The sequence below is a fragment of the Schistosoma haematobium genome, chromosome 3 (genome assembly GCF_000699445.3).
Source record: "Schistosoma haematobium chromosome 3, whole genome shotgun sequence".
Classification (NCBI taxonomy): domain Eukaryota; kingdom Metazoa; phylum Platyhelminthes; class Trematoda; order Strigeidida; family Schistosomatidae; genus Schistosoma; species Schistosoma haematobium.
This window is the reverse complement of record NC_067198.1, coordinates 2,976,304-2,984,433: the sequence shown is the minus strand read 5'-3', so window position 1 is coordinate 2,984,433 and position 8,130 is coordinate 2,976,304.

Here is an 8,130-nt window from a genome sequence, read left to right as displayed (position 1 = left end):
CATTCACCATTGAATCAAATTAGTGATCTTTATATTTATACATAGACTGTACAACAATGTAATCAATGATAGAAGTATAGATCTTTCATAAAAGAAGAAAGAAAACAACAGAATCTTTGATGAACATTGATCATGGATCAGAATAATCATTCATTGTTTGAATGAAATCAGTTTTTTCTTTTTGATGTTTTTCTCTTTTCTCTTGTTCTTCTCTTCTTTTTTTCTTCGTTGTTGTTGTTGTTGTTGATACGTTTCACTTTTTGTTCAATATTGTTTTATGAATGTAAAAAAAAGTTAAATGAATGAAAATATGTTGCATAGGGAATGCCTTAGTGATTAAAAAAATTTTTTTAAAAAAAGTAGATAAACAAGTCATGAACCATATTCTCTATTTGTTTTTCTCTTTTTTTCCCCAATGAAATCAACATTCTGATTGGTTGAAAATGTTTTTTCTTTATTTTAACCAATAGGAATGAAGTAAAAGATTGTAATTTGTAAATTTTAACAAATTTTTTAGTTTGTTCTTTTCTCTTTTTTCTTTTAAGAAAAAAATAACTTTTTATAAGTTTCAACAGTTGAGACCATGAGTTAATTGAAGTTAGACCACCACGAAAAACCTGAAAGCACTGGATGGCCTGGAGTTCTAGTGAGAAGCAGTGACCAGTGGAGTTCAACTGGGTCAGTTGTGAGGTGGTAACTCACTGATAACAATGATGGATGTGTCGCTCAATTTCGTGGATTAGTTGAAGTTGGACATTAACACCGTTGAATGCCGGCCGGCCAGCCGGCTCAGTGGTCTAGTCCTGGGTTCGAATCCCGCGAGGTGGGGACGTGAATGCGCGCTGCTGAGGAGTCCCATAATAAGACGAAACGGCCGTCCAGTGTTTCCAGGTTTTCCATAGTGGTCTAGCTTCAATTGACTCATGATCTCAACTATTAAAATTACTACAGTCTCCACAAATTCCCTACTGATACTAATCTTTTTATAAATGTTTAACCAAACTTTTTAAGTAAACAAAGTGATAGTGGTTAACAATGGAATCTAGGATGAGTGTTTCATCTTGTTTAACATTCGTCAGTTAGATGCATCTGTATCTAAAAGTTGATATTCATTCAGGAATTCGAAGCCAGTACCGTCCACTTCAAATGTTATTGCGTTATCCATTTAGTTACTGAGTCTTGATAGCCACTTGCTTGTGCAATGGGGTGAAGTTTAAATTTACTTGGTGTTAATTTACTTGTTATTTAAGATTGCAGTTGATCAGTCTGTTATTGGCATATGTGCATACTGTGCGTATTGCCTCGATATTAGCCTTAATTCACAAGCATTATATGCATAGATGAATTTCAACTTCACCTTATTGGCTATCATGACTCAGTAGCTAAGTGGATAATGCGATGATGTTTGAAGCGAAAGGTGCTGAGTTTGAGTTCCAGAGTGAACATCAACTCTGAGATGGAGGTATGTCCAACTGACGAGTCACAAGTAGGACGAATTGTCGCGCATCCTGGATTCCACTTCTAGCCACTATCCATCTTTGCAAGTTATTATTATTATTACAGTCAATAATAACATTAATGGCCATAATATTTGCCTAAAATTAAATACATAAAACGGAACATTGTATGCCATAATCGTTCACAACTTAACCACGTCTTTGAAATCCGTTTGATCTATAAGAAGAAACATATAGATGAAGTTGATCTGTCTAATAATTTTGTATTCTATAGTAACCATTAACATAGTGACAAGTAACTGATTAGGAAGATAATGATTATTTCATTGTGTTTTAAAATAGATATTATCACGTAGGTTAAATAGGTCTAAACACAAATATACAAGAGTATATGATGATTGAGCTGAATGTATTGTTTAATTTTCACTCACGATTATATCACAACATTGTAGAGATTCTTAATGTCTTGCAGAAACTGTCATATTTACGTAATATAAGATAACTGCATATTTTCTAGTCCTATTTTATCATTACCAGAAATTTTCCCCAAGTGCCATGGTCAGGTTGAGAGTGGGGAGAGTCATCTTTTCCCCATTAAATGTTCTCATATAACCACGCTTATACAGCCACTGTCACAGAAGTTCTACTCATTGCCTTCTCTCAGCGGTGTTATTTATGAATGTCCGGCGCTCTAACCGGGTTGGTGGATACAGCGTGTCCACTGATCGAGGTTGAAAATCCCTAATTGTAAACCAAACATCATATGGGCTCCAGGATTCTAAAGTAACGAAAGGCGTATGAACTTATTGTTGGTGACCGGCTACCATGAGACTGAATCTCTTAACGTTGCTTTACTGTTTTGTGGATTATACCTTCAGGTTAAAAGCTCGGAGTGTAGCCCCCTATACAAATCACCCATTTCAATTTGAGCACCTGGTCAGTATCCCGTTCTTCAGATAAATCAAATGATTTGTATAGTGCATATCTATTTGTTGCCTTCTTTTGACCAATGTTATCTATTTAAACTTATAATAAATTATAATTAATCAATTATAAGTAAAGTTCTAACAGTTTCTCATATTGAAAGAATATTAGTTTGGATTATTTCCTATAAACAAACAATCCATCAATGATCAATTTAGTGATTCAATAAACTGATTATATCAGTCACTTAGTTCACAACAAAGTTCTATCTAATTTCACAACATAAAACTCTTCATCATTCTCTTATTCTATATTAATAATGTAATGATCACTATCTAACCTTTCATATATGATAGAATATGAATGGAATAATATTTGTCATAGTAATATTATGAACTAGTTTGAGTAAAATATAAATGAATACAATATTAATGAAATAGTTTCTAGGGAATTTTATTTTGTTTCAATAGTTGAGATCATGAGTCAATTGAAGCTAGACTACCATGGAACACCTGGATATACTGGACGGTCGTTTCGTTTTGATATGGGACTCTTTAGCACTGTGCATCCACAATCCCGCCTCGCGAGATTACAACCCAGGATCTGTCAATCTTACGTGCGAATGCTTAACTTCTAGACCACTGAGTTGGCCGTCATCTAACAATGTTAATGTCTAACTTCAAATAAACCACGAAATTCAGTGACACGTCCACCATTGAATTACTATCTCGTAACAGACCTGATTGAACTCCACTGGTAACGGCTTCTCACTAGAACTCCAGATAATACCTCTCGAATCATGCAAGCGGGATCCTGAATGCACAATGTTGAGGAGTTCCACAATAGGACGAAAGGAAAGTCCAGTACTTTCAGGTTTTCCATGGTGGTTTAGCTTTAATTGACTCATGATCCCAACTCCTGATATTCACTATTTCTTTAATGTGTATACAGTCACACTATCAAAAATTAATATTAGTGGTACCGAAAAAACTACAGTCAGTTTAATGTGACCCATCTTCCTTATCTCTCTCTCGTTTGCCAACCAATCAGTTGAGAGAATAATTTTAGTCGCTCTGCTTCGAGGGCATTAGTTACAATTTTTCTCAATCTTCAACTAGATAGCCTATCAAGTCAAGGCATCAATCTAGATCGAGGCAAGTTTTGGCGGACGAATAATAGACGTAACAATATTATAACCGTCGTAATAACCTAGTGGTTATCTGGACTCATCAGTTTAGTGTATAACCTTGTAGGTTCTTGCAAAGAAACGTACTGATTTTGAGTCATGATGTGAACTCTAACACTGAGATGAAGAATATTAAGTGGTTAAAGAACAAATACCCACCGACTTCATCGGTTTGTTCTAATGAAATCTGATGTGATCTATGTATGTGATTAAGCTTAGTGTTTTCCTAATTGTGGATAGGAAGATAATTAGTTTTTTTAACCAAAACTCATATAATTGACGGAACGTTTGTATGTGAACTGGATAAACGTATTCAATCAGATTCTGTCGGTATGAAATATACTCTACAGTTTGTTGTATCGAAACGACGTAGATTCTTTCGGTTAATAACCGTAGCTCCCAACACAGGATCGACTTACTCCTGACGTATTTATTCAAACATGACATCTTTCCACTATGAGGGGTAATTTTGCTTCTGAGTGGTAATTATTGCTTTCAAAACTGTCATTTCACTGTTAGATTATTTCTTTGTAGATTTAACTGTCTTGTGTTAAAATAGCGTTTCCTGACTTTTTTGGTTTATTCCAGAAATCGTGCAAATGAACCGGATTTTTGTGGAAACTCTCGCCGTACGGTGTTTCAATTTTGGAAAAAAAGAAGAAAGTGAACATGACTTCGCCTTAATTTTAGATAAATTTAACTTGAGGCAGCTGGAATTCTTGAAACTACTCCGGAAATTTCACAATCGTTTTTTCAAGTTTAGATGAAAGCTTGTCAATACATTTAAAAATTTCCGGTGAAACTTGGGATCTCTTTTTTTTATTCCAAGTTAATCACGGATTTTTCCCAAAGTCAATCAATGTTTTCTTAAGTGTTGGAGTTTGAGATATAACCCAAATCTCTTTCTGCGATCTTATATTCTTATTTTAACCAACGCAACGCAGCTTTCTACGATTAAGTTTCACTTGAAAATAAATGTTGGAAGCTGAGATAGGGGTAGATTCGCAGCTCCGATGGATATATTTGGCAGAGTTGCGTTTTATACGTTGTATGGTTTATCTTCTGAAGCTCTCATTGTTCTTTTGAAAACCCTTACCACAAACTTTATATGAACGGGAAATATTCGAATTCCTTCACATAATACTGATAGTGTGTCCTGCTGACCAACTTTTTGACTGTATATGTGTCCACTGATTTGTTACTGTTTCCATCCTCAAATAGCTTTTCGGCTTTCTTGATATACTCTATCTTGTCCGCAATCACTGTAGCATATTTTCTGTCTACTGGAACTGTGACCATATCTTTCCTAGGTCCAGGTTTCCTTAAGATACTTTGCTCTTAGGTGAGCACCCGAATGCTGTCTTCCTCCCGCGAAGTTAGTTCTATTGTTTATCTTGTTTCCTGTTAAGTTTCTTCATTTATTGAGGCTGTTTACGGTGATGAATCCATCACAATTAAAAATTGTAGTTTCAAAATGTCACTTGTTCTGTTGGCCAATAATTTTAGGAAGAGGTATTCTTCTTTCCTCATTAAGGGTTGTTTTAACTAGTTGACTTTACAACCGCTTGGTTCTCTTCTGCTGATGGTCTTGAGATGTGGATGCCTTTTTCATGAAATTGTTTCAAGGGATTCGCGTCTTCTCGATGTCTTGGCCGCTGTCGTCATGATTATCAGGTGTTTCGATATAAGCGCTCCCTTATGGGGCTAATGAAATTGCACTAAGACCCAGTGAAATCATTTAGCAGACTGTTCACTTGGCGTAGAACAGTTAGACATCACCTGTAATATGTGACTTCCACGTAAGCTAGAAGGTAATCATTCCCACTCCATTCGCGAAGTCCCAATCATCTACAAAGATCAAGTGAGTTGGCGATTTACAAGTGTATGCATAGCACTACATTTATGAGCTAAGATAAACGTGCCATACAAGAAGAAACAAGTAAGAAACGTAAAAGCTAAGATCAAATCTAGACATTGACGTTGTAGTTCACAAAGTTGATTGTACAAACTAGGAGAAATTATGCAGAATGTGATTAACGACAGAATTCATTTACGAAGCAAGTTTATGCTAAGCATCCTCACATACCTCTCTCCAAAGTATCCGGAGATATCATATGAGAGGATACACAAAACAAAAATACGCAGAAGAATGCGCGCAAAAATGTGTGATGGAGTTTTCGAGAAAATGCTGTGCAAGTAAGTGCATAATGATGAAAATTTCAATATTGCATCAAAACTAAGAGCTTTGGAACCAAATTTTGTTCGATTGGACAAAACAACGCTCTTCTGTATTAAGTATCAAGCTAAGGGGATGATTATTCGATAGTTGTTTGGCACCTAAGAGTCAATAGAAGTATTCCAAACGTAACGAGGTCAAATAGCTGTCTGAAAGATTCCGAGTAACAATTTCAGGAATTATCATCGATCAAACTATGCCATAACCTTGGGCTTAGTCAAACAAGACCCTACTGAAATGATCCTGGGACAAGCAACAGCAAAATTGGGTAACCAAAGTAATAGGAGCACAGACAAAAGGGTGAGGAACATGAAGCACAGCTACAAGTGTCCTGAGTAAGATTTGAAATACAAGACAGATCAGAAGATAGATGTGATAACAAAGTAGTTCAATAAAAAACATTGGGGGAATTTTTAGAGTATTTCTCTTGTTTTCCCAGCCAGCAAAGTCCTCCCACCTATGTACGGACATGCCTCTGAATACGTTGAGACACGACTAAACTCAATTTAATGGAATGTTGAGTTTGCTTGTCTGCCATGAAATGTTTTTGCTCATACTGGTTGTTCAAGGAAGCGATTTACAAGGTGACTTCTAAAATAGTCTTCTTTTCAATTTAGTGATGAAACTCTGGTTATCCATAAACGGTGGTTGTTATGTATGTGTTGTGAAGAGAGCGTTTTTGGTTTCTTCAGAAAAGCAATTATACACAAGTTTCGATAATATATGCACATTATCTACCATATTTAAAGGGTTCCTATAGAATTTAGAAAAATATTGAGTTGACTTTAAAGAAAAAGAAAGGAAGGCGACATATTTAAATAAATTCAGAACGAGAGTGGAGTTTATTCTCACCCTCATAACCCAAGTGCTCAAATCATTTCGCCCTCCAAATCAACGTCATTTTCGCTAAAATTATTGGCTCGACAATCTTCAGTAGACGATATCGAAGAGTTCAAACATTATATTCACTCTATGAAGCAAACTTAACTAAATAGAGTGTTTAATAACGCTTAATAAATGTATGTAATTGTATAATCACTTTGGAATACGATATTTGACAGCAGATGATTATAAAATGCGTGAGATTTCAATCCTGTTAGTGAACTTCTGCTTAGTTGTGTGACTGATTCCATTACTTTATACTCTAATATCCTTAATATTCATTTGTCTGGTTGTATGCTATCAATGCATAAATACTTGGGACACTGAGAAATCTTTAGTGGAGACCCGTTATTTAATCGTCATTTAGATCGAACGATGTTGTCGAAAGGGCTCTCCACTTTAGTGGCCCGAAATCTGACTCCAAGGAGATCGTTATGATGATTGTTGTTGAAATATATATGTTGCCTATCCTCGTATATAATCATCGACTTTAATCGCTTTAGTCAGTGACGGATTTAGATAAGTCAAATAACGAGAATGGACTTTTCAATACATATATTTTGTATATGAAGCGAATAGAATAGAGAGAAGGGAAATGACAGGCAGTGGAGATGGTGGGTAAGTCAACTCTCCTTCAACCAAACGTTAATCAATATTTATAGTTACACAAAAATAAGTTACAGACATGTGATGAGTAATGGGGTAAGAAACGTACACACACCTACGCGCTCATATAAAAACAGTCAAGATTGATAAGCGAATAACCAACAAGGTCAGACTGTGACTCAAGTAAAATGAGTAGGATGGGCTGTCCGAAAGCTAGAATAAGGGCTTAACATAATAACCGACACCACAAATCAACACTCTGGACAGTTTGAGTTCATTCCAAGACACTACAGATTAGATCAGTCATCTGATACAGTCCTGGACTTATTTCACTGCAATATAGTCACCAGGTATTATGTTGTCTGTGTTTCTATTTTAATACAATCTCTAGATCACAAACGTAGATGATCTATGTCCAACGAGTGGGGACCACCACTCTATTTGCCAGTCCATGGCATACAACTAAGTGATGCGCGTTGGTTGTCGTTGACTTTGAAAGGGGTCGATGGTCTGTTTGATATTCAGTGACCAAAATGCCGGATTATTTGGCCAAGGCTGTGACATTCCACTGGCCTTACAAATCGTTTGTGATCTTGAGTGCCATTGTCAATACAAATCTGGTTCCTTTAAAAAGATGTAAATTTATGGTGTTATTCCAATACTACGATTACTTAAGCTCAGTTGTGTCCTCTCATTCTTATTTTATCTTATTTGTTTATTACTACTGTATATGTTAATTCCATCTTTTAAATATATATCCAAGATAGTTTGCATATTATTTCTCAGTTTGGTCGTTTATATTCGGTCAGCTCATATATATTTGATGAATAACAGAAAAT